Here is a 22,408-nt window from a genome sequence, read left to right on the forward strand (position 1 = left end):
AACATAAATAAAATTACTACCTGCTCTCCCCTCCCCATGAGTCATGGAACACTTGGAGACCACTCACCCAAACTGTCTTACAAGGAATGAAAGTAAGGCCCAGAGAAACTATGCAATTTGTCCAAGTTGATCAGCTGTGACTAGAACTGTGAGGAGGTTTGCCCTCCAGATGACATAGGGCCATGTATGAAGACAGGATTGATTGTCGCAACTGGTGAGTATGGGAAAATGGGAGTGTTGCTGGCACCTAGCCGGTAGAGAGGCCAGGGATACTGCTCAAAATCTTACAATGCACAGGTCAAAGAATCAGCTGGACCAAAATTTCAATGGGATCAAGGTTGAGAAACCCTAATCTAGACCCTCAAACTTGGACTAAGATGAGTACTTGGTATCTGGGGCTGGATGGCCTGTTTGACTCAAATCTCTGCCACTATCTGGCAACTGTAGGCAAATTACCTAACCTCTGACCTCCAGTTTTTTCAGCCGTTAAAGGGGTTAATAATACCACTGTGGGGAGGCAAGGGCATTAAATGGGATCCTTTCTGTGTGAAAGGCCAAGGGTTAATTCTCATCTTGTTCTCCCATGCCCTTCTCCTCAGTGGCCTCAACCTTTGCAGTGAAATTGACTTATTTCCCAGAGTGACTGGGAAGAATGGGCCGAAAGCCATCAAGATATGAGAGCCATAGAAGCATGCTAAATTTGAAGACCCAGTCCAGTAGGGTTAAAAATTCCAAAGCCTGGTTTTGGTCACTTCGAGACCTGAGGCAGAATCCAGGTTAAAATGTGAGCATTTGTGGAAGGGGTAAATTTCAATTTATCTACAGAAGGAATCTGTGATTTCAGTGCCCCATCCAGCCCTGCTATCTCTCTGAAACATTCCTCTTCCATCTATTGGGAATCTTTCTCTCCTTCCTTCTACCTTCTCTCCCTTCTTTTCTTCTTTCCTTCCTCCTTCCTTCCAATGAACAAACTTCAGACACCATAACATAAAAACAGCACAATCCTTGGGCATCAAGGAAACAGATATGAAAACTGTCAGTTACAATCAGGTGTCCCAGGTTCAGAAAGGATACCAAGAAAGGAGTTGGCCAATGCTGTCTGTGAATGGAAAGAAGGTTTGGAAAAGGTGTCCTCCTTGGAGGAAGTTGCTGGACCTGCAAGGCCTCCTCTCCCACCCACCTCTAACCAGGTCGAATACTTCTGCTACCAGTTCTGCCAGGTTGTCAGAAGACTGTGAGTATCATGTGGTCAGGGACTTCTATTGTGTTCCATGATATAACCTCACATTCTAGGACAGTGCCTGGCACATAGTGGACACTCAATAAATATTTGTGAAATAATTCAAGAGCATTTTGAAAGATGACTAGGAATTCACTGAGTGGACCTGAAAGGGAAGGGAAGGGCATTCCAAGAACAGGGAACAGAATGAGCAAAGGCAGAAGAATGATAACTATGAAAGACAGAGAGAAGTGGTATGGGGGATTGGTCAGTTGAGCAGATGGAACTTGAGGGGAACTGGTGGAAGAAGTCCTTATAAATACAGGCTAAGGTATTTGAAGTCATCTCAGGATTAGAGAATTTTCTTTGCAGAAGATTGGATTGCTTAAGAATGTTTATTGAGTATCTATTAAGTACCAGACACTGTGCTGGCCTCTGGTCCTTGCGAAGGTTATTGCACTAGCCCAGAAGAGAGATAGAAGGGGCCAGAAACAATAAAGATGCGACTCAGTAAATGTACTCAGTAGATAGACTCACATATTACTGAGCACTTGAGAGCTACCTGAACCGGGAGTGGGAGGGGAGGAAGGCTGCTGGAGGAAGGAAGAGGCAAAGAGGACCCTGAGGTTGTCAATCACAGTAACTGACAGTGAGCTGGAGTTAATGATGGAAATAGAGGCTACAAAAAAGAAAAGAGTCTGAGTAGAAATGTCCTGTGTGACCTTGGCCAGTTGCTTCTGCAAGCCATGGTTATTATTTTTAATATTAACATCATCATGATTGTATACCAGGCATGTACTAGGGGCTTTGCATGCCCTAATTCATTTAATTCTGCAAAGGAGATATTTTCTCCTTCATTTTACAGAGGATGGAAACTAAGAAGTTTAAGTGATTTGCCCAAGATCATGTAGTCAGTAAGGGACTGGGGGAAGGGGCAGTGTTATTGATCCCAGGAGTATGGACTCCAAACCCATTTCTTTCTCTTTCCATCCAGCTTGAAGAAGGAAGCCTTGGGTACTGGTCTCCAGCTACCAGCTTTAATCCTGAGCTGCCCAAACTGTTTCTTGGATACCATCCAGGCTCTGTAGGCCTGGGCTGGGGCAACAGGGCAGGGATGCTTTGTTGGTGGAACTGCATTGTTCTCAGGACATTATTCCCCATAGAAGATTCCCTCACTGAGCTTTGAACGAAGGTCAAAGCCAGCTCATGTACTTTGGTCAGGAGGTTGATGTCTCCAAAGTGTGAAGTCCTAGCCCAGACGTGGCTGGACCAATCTCCAAAACAGGTATGATCAATAGTACATCTCAGGTTTGCTGGAAGGATTAAATAAGCATTGCATGCAGAGCAGCTGCATGTTGCTTGGTACATAGTAGGTGCTTAATAAATGTGTGAGGCAGCGGAATGAGGTGGTCAAGCACACAGGCTCTCTGCAGGCATCTTGCTTGTCTTCAGACCTCAGTTCCATCACAAGTTCCGTCTCCCAGCTTACTAGCTATAACATTTAGGCAGATCTCAACCTCTCAGTGACTTGGCTTCTTCATCTGCAAAACTGGTGTAATAACAAAATTTACTACGTCAGACAGTTTTAGACACAAAATGAGTAGCGATTAAAGACATATAAAGAACTTAGAGCCCTCCCTTTTACCCCCTCCCCACTTTGAGGTCTGGATCCTGGTAAAGCAGGAATCCCCAAAGGACTCCTGCCTCATGTAGCTCTCAGAAAACAGACTTCCATAATGAGATGTTGCCAAGGGTAGTTTTAGATAGCCTGGGAGGAGGCATTGCTTCATTCTTTTCTCCAACATTTTACTGGGTGTTTAATTTGCACCACATCAAATGCCTAGGTGCTAGGGATGCACAGTGATTAAAAGATCAACACTCAGGCCAGGTTCAGTGACGCAGACTGTAATCCCAGCACTTTGGGAGGCCGAGGTGAGTGGATCGCCTGAGCCCATGGGTTCGAGACCAGCCCTGGCAACTCAGTGAGACCTTGTCTCTACAATAAAAAATCAAAATTAGCCAGGCACGGTAGTACGCACCTCTAATTCCAGCTACTTGGAAGGCTGAGGCAGAAGGATCAGGTCAATGGTGTGGTGGCCGTGAGCATACCACTACACTCTAGCCTGGGCAACAGAGTGAGACTCTGACTCAAAAAAACCCCAAAACAACAACAACAGCAAAGATCAACACTCCAAGGAGCTCAAGGTGGAAAATAGGAGAGACAGGAAATAAAAAGTGATTGCACTGCTACCATGGATGTAAGGGAGACATGCTGTGGCTGCATAGAGGAGGGGCAGTTTAATTCTGCCCGGAGGTTGTGGCGACCTCTGAGCCTGACCTGAAAGGCTGATGTATCAGGAGGGCAGGTGGGAGAAAGGGGCAAAAATGTTAACTAGGAGAACAACATTAGCAAAGATTCTGAGTGTCAGTATGTTCCCTAGCATGTCATTTGCATGCAGGTAGAGGAAGGTGTGGGTTTTGTTATTACAATGGTGGATGATGGAGATGATGAAGATAATGCTGTCTTTGGGAATGACTTTGGCATGTGGAGGTGAGGAAGCAGGAAGAGAGAGGAGACTGAGAATGGGGTAAATAGAGTTTGGGTCACAAAGGCTTCAGGGAGTTTGGATTTTATCCTGCAGGCAATAGGAAATCTTAGAAAGGTTTCAGGTGAGGGGGGGAGGTAATCAGCTCTGTTTTAACAGGATCACATTAGAGCCTGGATTGAGATTGGGTTAGGGAGAAAAATGCCTGGAGTCTGCAAACTCATTAGAAAGATAACTATGGCAACGTCACAACTGGTCTCACCAGACGAGGGCCACCGACTTACCTCGGCTTGATCTGAGTTGTATCATATCCAGGCCTCAATTCTATTGACTAAAACATGCACACCTTGGCCTTCATCTAAGTATCCATGATTTGAATAAGAATAATGTCCGCAGACTTCCCAGCTATGCTCAGGGATGAGCATTGGCAACGTACTCTCTCTCCTCTCCAAAGTGACCAGAGGGTCAAGAACCTGGGCCCGGATGTGATAGGCTGAATAACAGCTCCCAAGATGTACACGTCTTTATCCCCATAGCCTCTGAATGTTACCCCTCCTGATAAAAGGGGCTTTTCAGATGTGATGAAGCTTATAAGGCTATAGAGATGGGGAGATTGTCCTGGATGATCTGGGCTGGCCAGAAGTGATCGTGAAGGTCCTTATAAGTCGGAACCAAGAGATCAGTATCAATGGGGGAGATGTAGAACGAAAGCAGAGGTCAGAGAGGAGCGCAGGTACTACACTGCTGACCTTGAAGGAGGAAGAGACCTCGGCAGGAGGGAGCCTCCAGAAACTAGAAAGGGCAAGGAAAGGGCCCCTCCCCAAGAGCCTCCAGAAGGAACCGACTCTGCTCACACTTTGCTTTAACCTAGTGAAACAGATTTTGGATTTCTGACCTCCAGAACCGTAACAGGACAAATCTGTGTTGTTTAAAATCGCTGGGTCATTTTAAGATTGTGGTTACTTGTTACAACAGCAAGATTAAAATATACAGTGGGGAATTCCCACTGGTTCCCCCACCCCCAGATTTGAGCTCGTATCATGAATCTGGAAGTGGATAATACTGTGATAATACTGAATGTTTGTGTCACCCCTAAATTCATATGTTAAACTTCTAACCCCAATGTGAGGGCATTAGGAGATATTGGAGCCTTTGGGAGGTGATTAGGTCATGTAGGCAGGGCCCTCATGAGTGGGATTGATACCCTTTTGTAAAGGAGACCAAGAGAGACCCCTCATCCCTTCCACAATTTGAGGGCACAACATGAAGGCACTGTCTATGAGCCAGAAAGTGGGCCCTCCCCAGATGCCAAATCTGCCTTGATTTTGGACATTCGAGCCTCCAGAACAATGAAAAATAAGTTTCTGTTGTTTATTAGCTACCCAGTTTATGGCATTTTGTTACGGCAGCACAAACAGACTATGACAGATTGTCTACTTGTTGCCCTTATGTCCCTTCTGGGTCTAGAATGGGGCAGATAGAAGTCATTAAAGAAAGTCCCAGATCATGCTTGTTGACATAGTCTGTTGGAAGAGGGGGATGGGTGAGGAAAAGTCTATGTGAGTGCACAGCTGAATTGCAATGGCTGACATGTAGAGAGCACTTACTTCGTCCAAGCTTCATGCTAAGTGCTCTTATACACTATTGCATTTAATTCTCTCAATAACCCTGAGGAAACTGAAGGATAGAGATTTTTAAAAACTTACTCAAGGTCACACAGCTAGTAAGTGATAGAGCTGAGACTTGCACAGTCTGATGCCTGAGCCCACAGACTTTACCTGTATGATCTCCTGGGACAAGCAAGTGGGTGTGGCTGTGGATTGTTGGGCTTTCCACAAGGGCTGGAATCTGTGCTACCAACCATCCAAACTCCTGCTTCCTCAAGATATGTCAAAGGGAAATTTCTTTCCCCCAGTCTATAGTTTGCTGAACAGGGCCTGCTCTATGCAAATATATATCTATGTGTGTGTGTATGTATACCATATAAAATATATATATGTGTATGTATACCATATAGCCCATGTGTGTAGTAGGCTAGACCATCTAGGTTTGCATGGTGAAATTGCCCGACATATACATACATGAATATATACACATTTACAGAATACATATATATATGTATATTTATATATTCTGCTTTGACTGGAGCATTTTATGAAAAGGAAATGACCCACAAGGAGACACCAGGAAACCAGGTGTCTGAGCAGCTCTTTGACCCCAGCTGTTCTACGGCCTTAACTTAATCCTGAGTGATCATAGTGACCAGGAGCATTTCACAGATGGGAAAACTGAGACCCAAAGCATTGATGATTTTTCCCAGGATGTTTTCCGCACAGGGCAATTTTGTCCACCCAGACATTTTGTCTATCGTCTTTATGTATACATAAGAGATGTCAAAAGAAATAGAAATGCTTGCACATAGATTCTGCAGTAGTGCCTGGTACAGCTTCTCTGGTCTATCTCATCATAGATTATTATAAGAATTCCCCATTCGCCCACACAACTGGTTGAGTGGCCTCAAGCAAGTTACCCAATCTTTCTGTGCCTCTGTTTCCTCATCTGGAAAGTGGAGATTACATATATAGAATGTTTGCAACAAGACGTGACAGAGTACTGAGGCAGATGTGGAAATCACCAGATTAATTGTTGGGCTGCTCGTCCAGAAGTCCCATCAGAATAGAGAGAGACCAGGCAGTGGCTGGAGAGATCTGCTTCTAAATCCTCTACCCTCCTCTGTGTACTCCTGGAAAAATCACTCCACTTTAACAAAGAAAATTCCAGTAGCAGCCCGAAGGTCACTATGGCGATTACTTAAGAGCAGTGCAAAGTACCAGGACCCGGCATACTGTTGGCGCTTGGTATGCAAAAGCTGTTGCACTGATGATAGTGATGGTGGCAGTGTGTGGTACTTAGCCCTGTCTCTGCCTCCAAGCGACGTGGGACTTCTAGGAACAATATTGTGCCCTGGAAGTGGTCTATCATAGCAGAGGCATTGTCAGTCTGGACCCAGGGCACCTGAAGAGGCCCTGTCTCCTCTGAGCACCCTGTCCCTGTGTGGACATTGGGTCTCTGACTCTGACTTGGGAATCTAGGACGCCTGGCCCTTGGAGGGCCCCCATACATTTTCCTGCCAAAGTGGACAAGGTCAGAGACAAAGAGACCATAATGATCATTCCCAATATTTCCAGAACAGGGGCCACTGGGTTGGTTCAAATCTGATGCTGAGCCCTTTTCCGTCCTCTTTTCCTCTTCTTCTCTGCCCTTCTCTCAGAGCGTTCTCAAGGAAACTCAGAATCATACAAGGAGGGTTTGATTGCATCCAGTTTCACCTTTCTGGGGTGGTAGATGGGTGGGGGTGAGGCTGCAGAGCAGTTCGGCTGAGCCTGCAGTGCTCAGGGCCTGGGGTGGGGAGGGCTGGGTGGGCCCAGGACAACCAGCGTGGGAGAGGAGGGCCAAGGGAAGCCTGGCCTCCGCCAGATGTAGGCTGAGCCTTCTTTCTTTCTGGGCTCCCTACTGGCTTCTCAAGTCCTCACATGGCACTGAGGGAGCCTATAACTGACCATGCCCCCCCAATAATGACCATGGCCACCACGTGTAGAGGCGTTGACAGGATTCTGCTGGGGGAGCCCACAAGGCCACTGAAGCAGGAATGACTAGATCATGGTACCAGTGAGAAAGCCCAAGCCCATGGTGGCTTCTCAATTTGCTCAAGACCACACACCTTGCCTGGCTGCCCCCGGGGCCCCGCCTCACCCCACCCACTGATGGGATTTCAGGCTGAGCCACCGTGCCTGGCCACGACTTCTCAGAGCCTTTTAAGATCCTGCCCCAAACTCCCCCCTCTCTTCTTTCCTCCCACAAAGGCTTTCTGAGCAACTTTCCTCTCTCTTTTGTTAACAAAACCTTCAACACCACCCCCACCACTGCCATACTGCCAGAAAGGACAGCATGGCCCTGAAGGGCTGGCGCTTCCTGACACTTGTCACATGCCATTTACTATGCAGCACCTTTTACGTGTATTACCTCCTTTCATTTTCTTATGAAGCAGATAATATTATTGTCCCATTTTTCAAATGAGGAGACTGAGGCTTTGAAAGCTTAAGCAACTCACCCAAGATCCCAGACTCAGGAAATGGTGAAACGGGAACCCAAACTCGGGCCTCTCTAAGCCCAAGCATATGCTCTTCAACACCCGATCTGACCTCTTGTTTCCCAGTCCAGACTCCTCTCACCAAGCGCTGTCTCCCCTCCGGGTCCCAACTCCCACGGCCTCTCCTGTCACTCACTCCTCGTGACTTGCTGTACATATGCTGTTCCTTCTGCCTGGAATACTTTTGTTTTTCTTTTGTGCCCATCAAAAGCCGACCCATGCGTGGATCTCAGGTCAGTGGCTCCTGCTCTGGGAGCCCCTCCTCTGACTGTTCTTTGCCCCTCACTCGGGAAGTTCCCTTCCCTCTCACTCCTGTAATAGTAGGTGTGGTTCATGGTGTGTGGGCCACGGTGTATGCCAGGCTCTGGGTGGCTGGGCCTGTGCCAGCATGCAACTACACTCTCCACATGTTTACTAGGTTCTGTTAGGTGCCAGGCACTGGGCCAGGCTCTGGGAACACAGGGGTGAGCAAGACAGGCTAGTCAGCCTTTATGTGGCTTGTGAGGGCTGGGGGAGACAGGCCACCATAAGGAGGGCTGGGTTCTGTGGTGGGGCACTGTAAGGGGCTGTGAGGGCTTCCAAGAGGAGCCCCCTTGCAGGACTTGGGATGCCCATCAGGGCTTTGTGGAGCAAATGATAGTAAACTGCAGTGGAGTGAGTCAAGCTGTGAGAGAATTAAGTGGAAAGGCAAGGACCCAGGCAAAGGGAAGAGCCTGTGCAAAGGTCCAGGGGTGAGAGAAAGCAGGGTGTGCTCAAGATACTGCAGAGATTAGCATGGCTGGAAAACCCAGTGTGCGTGACCAGTGCTGCAAGACCACTCTGGAGAGGCCAGTTTTGCTCTTTTGACCTCGAAGGGTTGCATAAGCCAGGGGAAAGGAATCCTGCCTCTCTCATGGTCTAGCATGGTGGCTAAGAGCCTGCCTTTGCAACCAGCAGACCTGGACTGGACTTCTCTATACACTCTGAGTGATTCCAGCAGCCTGCTCCCCTGCTCTGGGCTTTGCTCTCATCTTTTCTTTCCTTTCTTTTTTTTAACTTAAATTTTTGATTTTAAAATTGGAGGGTACAATTCAGCATTAGGTATACAAATATTTATTACGCGGGTACCCTTGTTGATGAGGTATGCCCACCCTTCCCCAGACAGATTCCCACTACTGCCAATCCCACCTCCTCACGCCCCCCCTGTCCCCCAGTTTCCCACTACTGTCAATACTTTTCTTATAGTATTATGGTAGTTGTTTGAGGTCCACTTATGAGTGAGAACATGTGATACTCAGTTCTTTGTTTCTGTGAAAAATCACTCAGTATTATAGACTCTAAGTTCATCCAAGTTGCTGCGAAGTTCATGATTTTGTTCTTGTTTGTGGCTGCATAATATTCCATTGTGTATATGTACGACATTTTTTTAATCCAGTCCTCTATTGATGGACTACTCTCATCTTTTCAGTGGGAATAATAATAATCACCACCTCCTATGGTTTGGGAGAAGATTGTACAGCTTAACAGAATGAGCACTGTCCTGGACACATAGGAAGAGCTTCACTCGTGTAATTGTGACTGTGATAACAATAATTGCTGTCTGATTGGTATCATCATTATCATTCTCACTATGCTTACTAATGAATCTGAAGCATCAAGTCACCTGCTGCCTGCCCAGATCTTGGCCCTATGAACATGGGTGAGGCCCAGGATCGGAGAACAACCCCTTCGTCTTCCACAGCTGTGCGAGGGCAAAAGTATGAGATGTCTGTGGCTGTATGGAACGTTCTGGCAGATACACTGGACGCAGGACCTGGATGCTATGTGAGCACTGTGGCCTGGCTGGGAAAGCCGCCTGTCAGACTCACTTCTCCCCTTAAACTGCATTCTCTTTCTTGGAGAAGAGTTTGCCTGTCAGGGTTAGTGACTCCGATTCCAACTCTCCCTACAGGATGCTGGGACATCTGCCATGTTGGTACTGCTCGTTTGCTGTCCTTCCAGTCCTATCCATTTTCCTTCCCTTCTCTGCCTGCTCTGAACCCCAGAGAGCGAATCTCTGAGAGCTGCATCACCCACTAAAGTTCTAGCTGGATCTGGTGGAAGGAAAGCACCAGCAGGAGAGGAGAGTGGGAGACGAGGTCAGGAGTCTACTCCTCTCTCCTTCCTGAAGTCTCTTCTTGCCACAGTTCCTGCATTGGCTGAGACTGATATGGTGTGTGTGGGGGAGGGGCAGATACGCTTCCCTGGTTCCAACTTTCAGGTGTCCCAGAACACACTTCTTCCCTTTCCCTTCACCCGTGAAGGGGACCAGGCTTCCCTCTGTTGCAGGCTTTGGGATGCATCCACATCTCTTGCTGATTCCCTCAATGCTGCCCTCACTTCTAAACACATTCCTGCCACAAAATGCTTTTCAACTAAGCCCTTCTGCAGCAACTTGTGAGTCCCCTGCTGTGATTCTGATGAATACTCCCACAGAGGGTCTGCAAAGTTCCTGAGAGAGCCCCCGCCCCAGCCAAGAGCAGGGCACAAGTCTGCCCCTCTCCTCACCCCCTGGTACCCTGGTGCCTTCCAAGAGGACAGGCAGAGGACCCGTGTGGACACTCGTCCTAGAGAGAGAGGAGCTGTCTGGTTCCTACAGTTTCCGCCTGCCTGTCTAACTTTGGAGCTGCAGAGAGAGCAGGGCCCCATCACCAAAGATCTCAGAAGCCATGGGGGCAGGGGAGGAGTTGTTGGAATGTTATTGCAAGAACAAAGACAGGTCATGTCAGATTGGGGGCTGGGAAGAGTCATTATCTGATTTATAATTTCAGAAAGATCCTTTTATCTTCCAAGAGCAGAGCAGGCTCTGGAGAAGGCTCTGAGTGCTGCTCCAGGGAAGAAATTTAGGAGGAGGCGGTGTAAGATTATGGCCCGGCCACCATGACAGACAGCTGCCACCTCCTACGTGAAGCCTCCTCTCATCATTCCACTTTGAATTAAATTCCTCCTTCCCTTTGTGTGTCCCAAACTTTTGTTTAATTTTAGAGTTATGGGGTACAAGTGGGGATTTACTACATAAGTAGGTTGCGTGCAGGTGAAGTTTGAGCTTCTAGCTGGCCCTCTCTCCCTGTGCTAGTGGACCAGGTCCCCAATGTGTTGACACGTGACCAACTCCCTCCTCCCTCCCTCCCTCCCCAGCAGTGTTCAGTAGCTGCCAATTCCACCCTTGTGCTCGTGTGACCAGTGTTCAGGGCTCTCTTATGAGTGTGAACATGCGGTATTCAGTTCTTTGTTTCTGTGATAGTTCACTCAGTATGATGATCTGCTGCACCCATGTTGCTGTGAAGGCCATGGTTTTGTTTTTCTTTATGGCTACATAATATTCCACTGTGTATATGTACCACATTTTCCTTATGCAGTCCACTTTCGATGGGCATCTGGGTTGGTTCCATGTTTTTGCTATTGAATGCATATGTCCATTGTAGCACTATTCATTGTAGCCCATCAAAAGTGGACTGTATAAGGAAAAAGTGGCTTTTTGGTAGAGTGATTTATGCTCTTCTGGGTATATTCCCAGGAGAGGGATTGTTGGATCATACGGAAGCTCAATTTTTAGTTCTCAAGGAGGGCCTGAGAGCAGTTTTCTCTGCAGATGATTGCAGTGGTATTGAGAGCGTAGACCTATATTCAGGGGTCCAGAGAGGGAAGGGCCAACAGATAAAAGCTCCAGAGCAGCCATATTTGATTCGGCCTTAGGAAGAACTTTCTAATGGTGAGCATTTCTCCAGGACGCAGCAGGCTGCCAAGGGGAACAGCCATGGAGGAAACTACACTTCAGGGGAGGTGGGAAGGAAATAGGACTGGGTTCTTCTGATGGGCTCTTTCAGTTCTGCGCTTGTAGGCTCTGTTAGGATAACAAGAACCAGCACTCAATTTCCTACAATGTGCTTTGGCTCTCACATGCATGAGGCCCATTTAGCTCTTGTAGCAGCCCTTCAGCGTGGGTACTATCCATTCAAGGATGAGAAAATGTGACTCAGAGAAGTCAGGTAACATGCTCAGTACAACCAGCAGGACACAAGTTGCGTCTGATGCTAGAGCTCCAGCAGGGAACTCATTGCCACTGTCTGCCTCCAGTATCAGGTCCATATAAGCTCCACTCCTGTCAGCAGCACAACAGGGTTCATTTTGGTTTGTTTTCATGTGTCTCAGTTTCCCCTCCATTATCCCTATTTCTTTGATGCTGGAAGTTGGCCTGCAGGTTAGACCATCAGATATAATCTACTCTGGGGGAATGGAGGCCTGGCCTGGGTCACAGACAGTCCCCAGATTGAAAGGTCCCTCCTGAATTTCCCTTTGTCTCCTTCTAGAAGGAATCCACTGTTTACTAGTTTGTTACTGGATCTCTAGACACATTTATGAATCCTCATAACCTGGGAGGAGCAAGCTGGTGACAAGAAACATGACAGCTATAGCTGAGAGGAGGTTTCAGAAAGTCCTGTGGCTTCAGTTTCAAGCCTGATGAAAGGAAAAAAAAAAAAAGGACAAACCCAAACCCAAGCAGGCTGCCTGCCAGGAGTCTATGAAACATGGTCCAGGCCACAGTCGGTGTCAGTCAAGAAGGAAATTATAGGCCTTCCATGGGAGACAAGTCTGCAAAACCCTCCTAGAGTTGTGTCTGCATATATGTTTGTTTGTTGGTATAAATGTTTTTCAATGTGTATTTTAAAAAAATGTATATATATAGCCATGAGACCCTTTTAAAAACAATGTAGAAACAGTATTTTAAAATGCTTTATTCCTGGAGAATATTTGGAGCAGGTTTATTCAGTTTAGTTCAAGTCGGCAACCGTTGATGGACAGCCTATTGTGTATCCCGCACTGAGCTAACACAGAACATCCAGGTTTGAGGAAGGGGCTGCCCCATCCTGAGCTAGCTCAGTGGCTGTCATAGAAGACAGACACATGCACTGACAAGGAACCCAGAGGACTCTCAGGGTCCAGATCGTTTCAGTCAGAGGGAGTCCAAAAGGCCTTTATAGGTAGACAAAGGTCTGGAGAGGGCCCTTCCAGACCAAGGAAAGAAACCCAGGGAAGCTCATCTGAAAGTCAGAGATGGGTGACTTTCCCAAGGCCACACAGCTAGCAAGTGGCAGTCTGGGGACTGGAACTCAAAGTCCCTCTGAGTCCTCTCCACCCCAACAAAGAAACTTGAATGTTAAAGCTATGTGACTTGGCTGGAGGACTGTGTCCAACCTCTCTGAGTCCTTCCCATCCCCTATAGACTAGCTGAGTCTTTCAATCTCTAGACAGACTCATCTAATACCTACTGCTGAGTTCCTGGAAAATGTCTGCCTTGATATTGCTAGGTATCTTTGAATGGACCTATGCTTTTCTCTTCAACAATATAAACACATATACTCATTTATTTAATTTTTAAAAATAAAATAATGATTTGTGATTTTCTACTCTGTATCATGTGTATGTTTGGCAAGGTAGGTAGAAAGAATAATAGAATCATCTTCAAGGGTAGGAATAATCTGAACTTCCTTTTTACTTCTCATTGCACACAGTAGGTACTCAAGAAGTGCTTGCAGTGCTGGTCTGGCTTGGCTGGACTCCTTTATGGAAGTGTACTAGTCAGATATTGCCACAATTATGATGGGTAACAAACAGCCCCCAATTCAGTCACTTACAACTCCAAATATTTATTTTTCTCATCTATGCTGTTTGAGGGCTTTGGGTCAGGTTCAGGCCTACTCCGTTTGTCTCATTCTGGGGGCCAGGCTGAAAGATCCTCTGGCTGGCTTTTCTTGTGGCAAGAGAGATAAGCGAGCAGAGACTAGACACGAGTGGATACAGACCATGCCTCTTGAGGTCTCAGCCCAGAACTGCTGTCATTTCTACTCCCTTCTGTTGCCCAGGGTAAGTCGGTCAAGCCCAATATCATGAGGCAGGGAAATGTATTTGCCCACTGTAGTGGGAACCCTGCAAGGTCAAAGGTAAAGGGTAAAATTCTAGCATATGGAGAGCATGATGAACTGGAGAAAGATGCTAGAATTTGATGGTAGACTTGACTTCAAGTCCAAGTTATTGTTTACCTGCCTTAAAAACTAGAGAAATCACTTAACTTTTCTGAATTTGTCTCCTCATTCATTCTTGCTTCTCAAAGTTCATAATGAAGACTTTTTCCACCCTTGTTTATGGAGTGCTTATAATGTGGCAGTCACTGAGCCAAGCATTTTATAAACATTGGCTCACATAAGGTAGGTAAGATAGAAATTCATCTCCCGCTTAATGGATGAGAAAACTGAGACTGATAGAGGTAAGTGACTTGCCCAAAGTCACATGACTGCATTCAAAGTTTCATGCCAGGTCAATCTGTGCCACTTCTAGCAAATTTCAATAAGTCGTGTACAGTGTCTGCCACATAGACAGTCTCCGTTTCAGGAGAATTTCTGTCTCTTTCACACATAAAGAGTCCTGGAAACTTCCAGGTCACTGGACTTTTACTTTCTGATGAACTTTATCCAAGGGATAACCAGCTGATGTGACTGGCTACCACCACCCATGTTTCAAAGTTCATTGTTGCCTGAAAAAAAATATTATGGACTATTTTTAGCAGCAGTCAGAGGGCAATCACACTTCCTAGTCATGAGTCTTTGGGAGGAAGGACATTTGAAGCAATGCCTGGCCGGTGTTTGTGGTGCCGCATGTTTGGTGTGGAGGCAAGTTTCGTAATGGCCATGGCTGTCAGGTGATGCCGAGACCTCTGGTCAGAGGAGATATCTTTCCAGTCCAGAGCAGCTGCTCTGACATTGCTGGGGAAGGAGAGCTGGCAGCTGCTCTTTTGCAAGACTTGATTCATGCAGCATGGAAGATACCAGCAAGAGCAAGTTTTTGGATCAGAGAGACCTGATGTGAATCAGGGTTGTGGTTCTGACTTGTTGGGTGGCCTTGGCCCCTGGTGGTGCTGTTTTCTCTGCCTGTACACCTCCTCAGAGCCAGCTCTCCACCCCCCTGACACTTGTTCCAGGACTTCTTTCCTGACGTTCTCAAGTTAATGCCGCGGACAGCCCCCAGGCCCTGCGCTTAGGTTATCCTAGTAGCCTGTTCTTTGCTACTAGGATAAATATTCTAGGAGGGAATGACCTGATCATGTGTCCCACTGAAATCCTTCTTTCCAGAATGGTGCCTAGTGCATTGTAGGCACTGTAGGGACATGTGCTTATCTCATAAATTCAGCAGTAAACTACTAACAGCAGGCTATTGCTTTGTCATCACTCCGTAGTGAATCCAATATTGTCTGTGCTATGGAAACTACTTGGCTCTAAGTCCTTGCTACTCAAAGTGCGGTCCTTGGATGGACCTATATCACCTGGAAGTAACCCATTGTGTCAAGTATGCAGATCTTGAGGGTTGCTGCTTAGACAGGCCCGCCCTCCCTCAGGATGGGCAGGTGATGATCTGTCTGTTAAGAAATTGATTGACCGAGCCCTTCTTGTGACTAGCTTCAAGAGTATGCTGGATGCCTCATGGTCCCCAGGGGGATTTCCTATGAATTCTCTAGCAGGACAGGGGGATGGGTCAGTGCTTGGTGTCTAATCCCCACTTCTGGTTGGTGGCGCAGGTATTATAATTTTTACTGTACGAGGGAGGAGGGAGGCTGAGGTTCCAGAGGTGTTAACACAGCTGTGAAGAGGCAGCGTGGAGACAGTCCCTTTGCACCAAGCTGACTCTTCTGGAGATGCTACCCTTCTAACTCTGACAGCTTCACTTTATTCCATTCTTTCCTCAAATCCTCTTTGTGCAGGACAAGCTACATTCTCTGAAGCATGTGATGTGCTTCTTTTCAATTCCCTGGACCTCATTTCCTGCTATGTATGTCCCATGACTCCCTCCGTTCCAGTCACAGGGTCTGATTTCTGTCCCTTGAACACACAAGCTGGTGCCTGTCTTGAAGCTTTTCTGCATGCAGAGTGGCCCCCCGATCTGCCCATGTCTGCCTTCTTCTTGTCCTTCAGGCTTCCCGAGTTACCTCTTCAGAGAGCTACCCTCAGCCACCCAAGGGAAAGCAATGCCCACCCCACTCCCCGCCTGACAGTCTATCTCATTCCCATTTTATTTTTTTCATATGACCTCGTTTATCCAAAATTACCATAGGCATTTATTCAGATGTCTTTTTTCCTCCCTATGTTAGAGTGGCAGCTCAATGAGGGCAGGGTCTTCATCTGGTTTGCTCCTCTATCCCCAGGCTTGAGTAGAACAGGCTCAGCAGATATTTGTTGAAGGTAGGAAAGTTGAATCATGGGATTGCAGTAATGACACAGAGTAGGAGCATGGACCTTGCAATCTGATAGGCCTAGATTTGAAATCCTAACTCAGCTGCAGGACTTTGGCTATTCTCAACCACCCTTCCCTCATCTAAAAATGGGGAACTTACAACACAACTCACAGAGGTGGTAAGGATCACATAAAACAATAAGAGACAGAGTCAGGCATAACTCAGAGCCTCAGTGAATGTTAGGAAACCCCTCACACCCTCTCTGCCCCTCGCCCCTGTAAGACTGAGTTTCTTAGTATGTCAGTCTGGTTCTCACCTCCAGATACTTATTCCTTATGTGGCTTTTGTCTGCAATGCCCTTCTTTCACATTTGACTGCCTGCAAAGTGCTACTCATCTTTCAAACTTCTATCTCAATAGACTACTCAGACTCTCAGGAGGAAGTGATTCCTTCTATCCTCTGCACTCTGATAGGACCCTATCCAAACATGTAATCAGAACTGCTATGACACCCTGCAGCATGAGTGGACATTTGAACAAAGAGTCTTCTCACCTTCTGCAGGTGGAAGCCAATGCTGGCCCTGACATAAATCCACTGGATACATAATCATCTCAACAGAGGAACGTGTTAGAATCACTCACCATGGAATTCACCTGGATTTTCCCTGCCCTTGAATCTAAGCTCCTGGGGGCAAGTATGGTGTCTGTTTTGCCCAGTTCATTGAAAGGAGGCATCTGGTAAGCTTTTGTTTTTCTGACCACTCTGTGTCTCAATTGAAAACGTTAGTAATCATAGATATGGCTTCTAAACATTTTGTCTGTTTGCTTTTCTCTGAGTCAGGTATAAAAAGAAAAATAAAATTAATCAAGAAAGCCAGGGAGGGAACCTGCCTCTTCTTTCTTTTTTTGAATATGCAAAAGCCCCAGACTTTGGGCGATCTTGACCTGGAAGAAGCTGCCCAATTCCTGGACTCAGAATGAGTCTGATTTCTGTCTTTTATAACAGCAAGGCCTGTTATCCATCTGGGCCTTGGCATTGTTGACTTGCCCATTATATCCACACCCACCTCTTCTGTGGAATGCCCATGGTGACGCAGGACCGTGTGTATTGAGTGGGGGTGGAACCCAGCAGTGCCCCTCCCTTCCCAGTCTTGAATGAGTTCACCTGCAGCAATGAAATTTGCCAACCAGTCTCTGAATATCATCTGACTTGCAATAGACCTGCTCCCTAAATGATATGGGGGCTTGAAACATGCCTTGGACAGTTTGATCCAGGTTGAGTAGGGAGGAACAGAAGTTATTGGTCCGAGAATGTATTGAGGCACTACTGTCCATGAGATACTTTGTATACACGATCTTTAATTCTCACCATAACCTTTATTATGTCATGCATTTGACAGATGAGGAAGTCAAGTGACTTCCTCATTGTCTCACAGACAGTAGACAGCAGAGCCTGATGCTTGGTCTTCCAGCCCAGGTTCAAGTTTAGAGACGAGGAACTCTAGCTTAGATGTTGAGAGCCTTGTCTGAAATGTCACATCTCATATCCCCCCCGAGAAGTGTCAGAACCAGGATCCAGACCCAGATGCTTTACCCCCAAGCCCTAAGCTGCCTGTCTGCCCTCCACCACCTCCAATGCCTTCTTTGTGATAATGCGGGAACCTATTTGCCTGAAGTCACATGGAGAATTCGAGGGAACTCTAGGCCAGGGCCAGCCCTCCTGACTCCTGGTTTAGTGTTTCTCCCTGAGACCATGCCACCTGATTTCCTCTGCATTGACATAAGAAAGAGCTTCCAGAGAATGGTCTCAAGGCTGACTCCTGATGCCCAGAGACTCGGACTTCTTAGGAAGCCAGCTGAGCCACCCTGGGGAGGCTGCGTGCCCTTCTCTGAAGCACTGTTGCTGCATTTGGTCTGTTCTTTCTCCAGGGCCAAGATGATGAAATGGAGGGACAGCTTCTGTCACTTGGACATCCATCTGTCATTGCGTTTTCCTTTTGCCAAAGGGTCTCTGTGGCTGAAATAAAGCACATGACATAGACACTGGCGGAAAAGAGAGGTTACCTATCATTCAAACTGCAGGAAAGGAATAATTGAGGGGATGGGGTGAATTTCCTGGGAAGCCAGAGTGAATAATTCCTATAGTCCCTCAAATCAGGAATCACGGTCTTAGAAAAAGTCTTAGAAATCTGTCTTAGTTCATTTGGGTTACTATAATAAAAATGTTACAGACTGGGTAACTTTAACAGAAATTTATTTCTCACAGCTCTGGAGACTAGGACATCCAAGATCAAGGTGCCGACAGATTAGTGTCTGGTGAGGGCCCACTTCCCAGCTCATAGACTGCCATTTTCTTGTTGTGTCCTGATATGGTAGAAGAGATGAGGGACCCCTACAGGGTTCCTTTTATAAGGTACCAGTCCCAATCATGAGGGATTATGGCCTAATGAGGGTCATGATCTAATCACCTCCTAAAGTTCCCACCTAATACCATCAACTTGGGGTTAGATTTTAACTCAAGGACTTTACAGGGACATAAACATTCAATCTATGGCAAAGTCCCAAGAAATTGCAGCTTTATGACTCTAGTCAGATCTGGGTTCGAATTCTGCTCTTCTGCCTCCCATTATACTTGCTACATTATACCTGTAGTATAACAGTAAAAATACAAATTTCTTAGAATTGTGGTTTCAGTATGACATAATATGCAAGTGATATACACCTGGCACAGAGAAGACAAGCAATAAAGAGGGCTGTGTGTGTGTGTGTGGGTGTGTGTGGGTGTGTGTGGGGGTGCGTGTGTGTATGTGTGTGTGTGTGTGTGTGTGTGTGTGTTTACTTCTCTACCTCCTAACTTTATAGACAGAGAAACTGGAACCAGAGACAGAGTTGTGATATAGACACACATGTGGGAGTTCACAATAAAGCTGAGACTTGAACCCTTTTCTCCAGCTTCCTGGGTCAACATTCTTATTTCACATCATAAGAACAAGGATGCAATTTCTTTCTTTCTCTCTCTCGTTTCTTTTTTTTTTTTTTGAGTTAGAGTCTCACTCTGTCACCTAGGCTGGAGTGCAGTGGCACACACACGGCCACCCCAGCGTCAACCTGCTGAACTCCAACGATCCTTCCGCCTCAGTCTTCCAAGTAGCAGGAACTATAGTCGCGTGCCACCAAGCCCAATTAATTTTTGATGTATTGTAGAGATGAGGTCTTGTCAAGGTTCCCAGGCTAGTCTCTAACCTGTGGGCTCAGACAATCCACTCGCCTCGGCCTCCCAGAGTGCTGGGATTACAGACTGAGCCACTGAACCCAGCCCCATTTCTTAAATGTATCCTTAAGTTCTCAAACTCAGAAGCATAAGAATGGTAATTGTCACACAGCATAAAGGGAATATGCTAAAAAGAAATCGTTCTTCAGGTATCCTGGAATCCAGAAAGTCCTTTGAAATATTGTTGCTGTGTGATCCAGGCAATAGGCAAATGGCCAGATTTGGTCTTTTTCACTCCAGGGAGAGTTAGACTCAACAGGTTCCTCAGACCCGCCCCTACTCCCAAGACCACAGGATTTCAGCCAGGTGTGGTCCAGGAGAAAGTCAAGAGCAGGATACAGGCACACCATGTACAAGCCTTGGAGCCAGCTAGGGCAAGCTTTATCTACAAGATAAGAACTGTGAGTGTACCTTATAAACCATGGGTTAACTTTGACCATTTTTTTCTTATTATTAAGGAATGTTCCATAAATGACTTTGTCCATCAAGGTACACAGCCTTTTCACTGGTGTTAGAGACTCCTTTAGAATATGTATCTCTTACACACACTCTGATAATTTATATCATATCATGTATAAGAATGCAATTTGTAAAGCAGATACCAAAATTGATCACTGGAGATCCTGAAATTGATCAATTACCCAGAGTCAGAGGCAGAGACATATACTCCTTCTGCGCCTTCTGAAACATCAGTGAAAGTCTTGAACATGGCTTCTGTTGGCTCAATGACCTCCACGTCTTTGTTCAGTGATGCCTTTTCAGTGTGGACTTCCCTAGCCACCCCACTAAATTTGCAAACCCATCAACATATTTTATCCCCATTCCCTGATTTATTGTTCATCTTCACAGTTAATATAGTATAGCATATTATATAGTTCACTTAATTTGCTATTGTCTATGTTTCTCTACTACTTATTGAACACTACTCACGTGCTTTAATTACTTTACAAATATCAGCTCATTCACTCCTCATAACTGACATGGATTTTTCAGGTCGGCCTGGGCTTCAAGAGTGTCAGCTCAATGGGTTGGCCAGCCAAACCCCGGGGAGGGTTGTGGAGTGACTGGTAAGCCTCGTCCCGGAAGTGTCAGCTCCAGTGGGCTGGCAAGCCAAGCCCTGAGTGTTGTGACTTGGGGGGCTGGCAAGACTAACCCCTGGAGTGTTTCAACTTTGGAGTCTCGCCTTCCTCTGACAGCTCTCCTGGTTCAGCTGGCTCTGTTGGCTGGCAAATCAGCCTCTGGGGTGCACGGCTTTTAGACTCTGATGATCTTCTGTAGCTCTTCTGGTTGCACCTCTTCAGGGTCGAGGTTCTTGTCTCAAGCCCAGGAAGAATGAGGGATATGGACAGCCAAAAGGTGAGAAAGCAGGATTTATTGAGGACAGAAAAGCTCCCACAGCAGGAAGGGGCCCGAAGGGGTTGCCCATCTGGGGACGAAAACCTAGTGCTTATATAGCCCTAAGTCCAAGCCGATTGGCTAGCACCTAGTGAGCTGTTGCTATTCTGATTGGTTGCTTTTCAATCACAGCAATGAGGACTTTAGCTCTAGCTTGAGAGGCTTGCAGGGAGCTTGCTTACCAAAGCTGAGCCTGAGAGGCCTGCCAGGAGTTCACATTGTTACCAGAGGACTCTCCTGTCTGTCTGCCTAAACTTTTTCTAGCTATCTCCTGTCTCATAATGACTGTAAAGGAGGATGATACTATTTTTTTCTTCTTTACAGATGAGGGAACTGAGGTACAGAGACGTTAGAAAACATGCCTGAGGTCACACAGTTCACAAGTGGCAGGGTTACAACGTGATTCTAGGAGTTTTCCTCCTGGATGCTTATTCACACCCATAATGCTGTCCTGCCCATACAGTGCAAATTACACAAGGGCCAGGATGTGCTTGTTTGATTCATATCTATGTTCTCAGCACCTAGAACAATGCCTGGCACACTGTAGTGCCCAATACCTATTTGTTGAATGAATCAATGAAGGAACAGTTAAATAGAGCTCACACTGTTCCATTTCTTGAAAGTCCTTCATTCACAGATACTATGTGTAAACAGCCACTCTCCATCAGCCAAATCTCTGCATGAGAGGCAGCCAATGAGGAAGGTTGAAAGAGCATGGACTTTGGCATCAGCAAAGAAAGAAGATCGAAATCCCAATTCAGTCACACGTAGTATCACCTGGGCTGTGAAGCCTTAACAAATTCACCTAACATCTTTGAGCCTTGGTTGCCTCAGCTTTAAAATGGAGAGAATAGTGGTTTTCTTGTAGGTTCATGTGTTATGGTAAAAGTTAAATGTAGGTGAAGGCCAGCACAGAGCAGGTACTCCGTAAATATTAGTTCCCTCCTACACTGGGAAGGGATGGAGCAAAGAGAAGTGCAACTCCATCTTTCTTCTGTTGAGCAAGCTCTTATTTTTTCAGAATGAATATATTAGGGTCAGGGCAGGGAAAGCAAAGAGAACTGAGAGATGGAAAATTTCACTTTTCCCCTCGACTACATTTAAGACTGGAATGACTTCAGTCAAATCAACAATATGTATTTTTGATTCTCAGATAAAGCCATATTGACGTCACTTTTTTCTCTTCTGCTACCTTATTAAATTTGGTTGCCTATAACATAAAACACTGGCTCTTCAGAAGTGGTTTGTACCATATTATTGAGCAAGCAGGAGGATTTCAATTTATCTTCCACCAGAAAACAAAGTCTGCTTTAAATTAGAAAGAACAAAGTTGCACATGTGACATTCAAGTTGCCCATTCTTCCTAATTTGTAGGCCCAACTCTTAAAACTCTAAATATTTGTCTTCCTTTTAAGACTGTTTTCTTCAAGTCTTATTCAGAGATTCTGATGTGAAACTAAGAGTCCCAGGCTCAAGAAGTTGTTTCTGCATTCAGGTTTGTTGAGCTCCTTGACTTCAGATTGTGTTGGAAACTTCCACAAATGACTACCACGCAGAGGCTTCCCTTGCTGTAGGGGGAGGGCCAA

The sequence above is a fragment of the Carlito syrichta genome, unplaced genomic scaffold, assembly GCF_000164805.1.
Source record: "Carlito syrichta isolate Samal-C Ts95f unplaced genomic scaffold, Tarsius_syrichta-2.0.1 Scaffold314796, whole genome shotgun sequence".
Classification (NCBI taxonomy): Eukaryota; Metazoa; Chordata; class Mammalia; order Primates; family Tarsiidae; genus Carlito; species Carlito syrichta.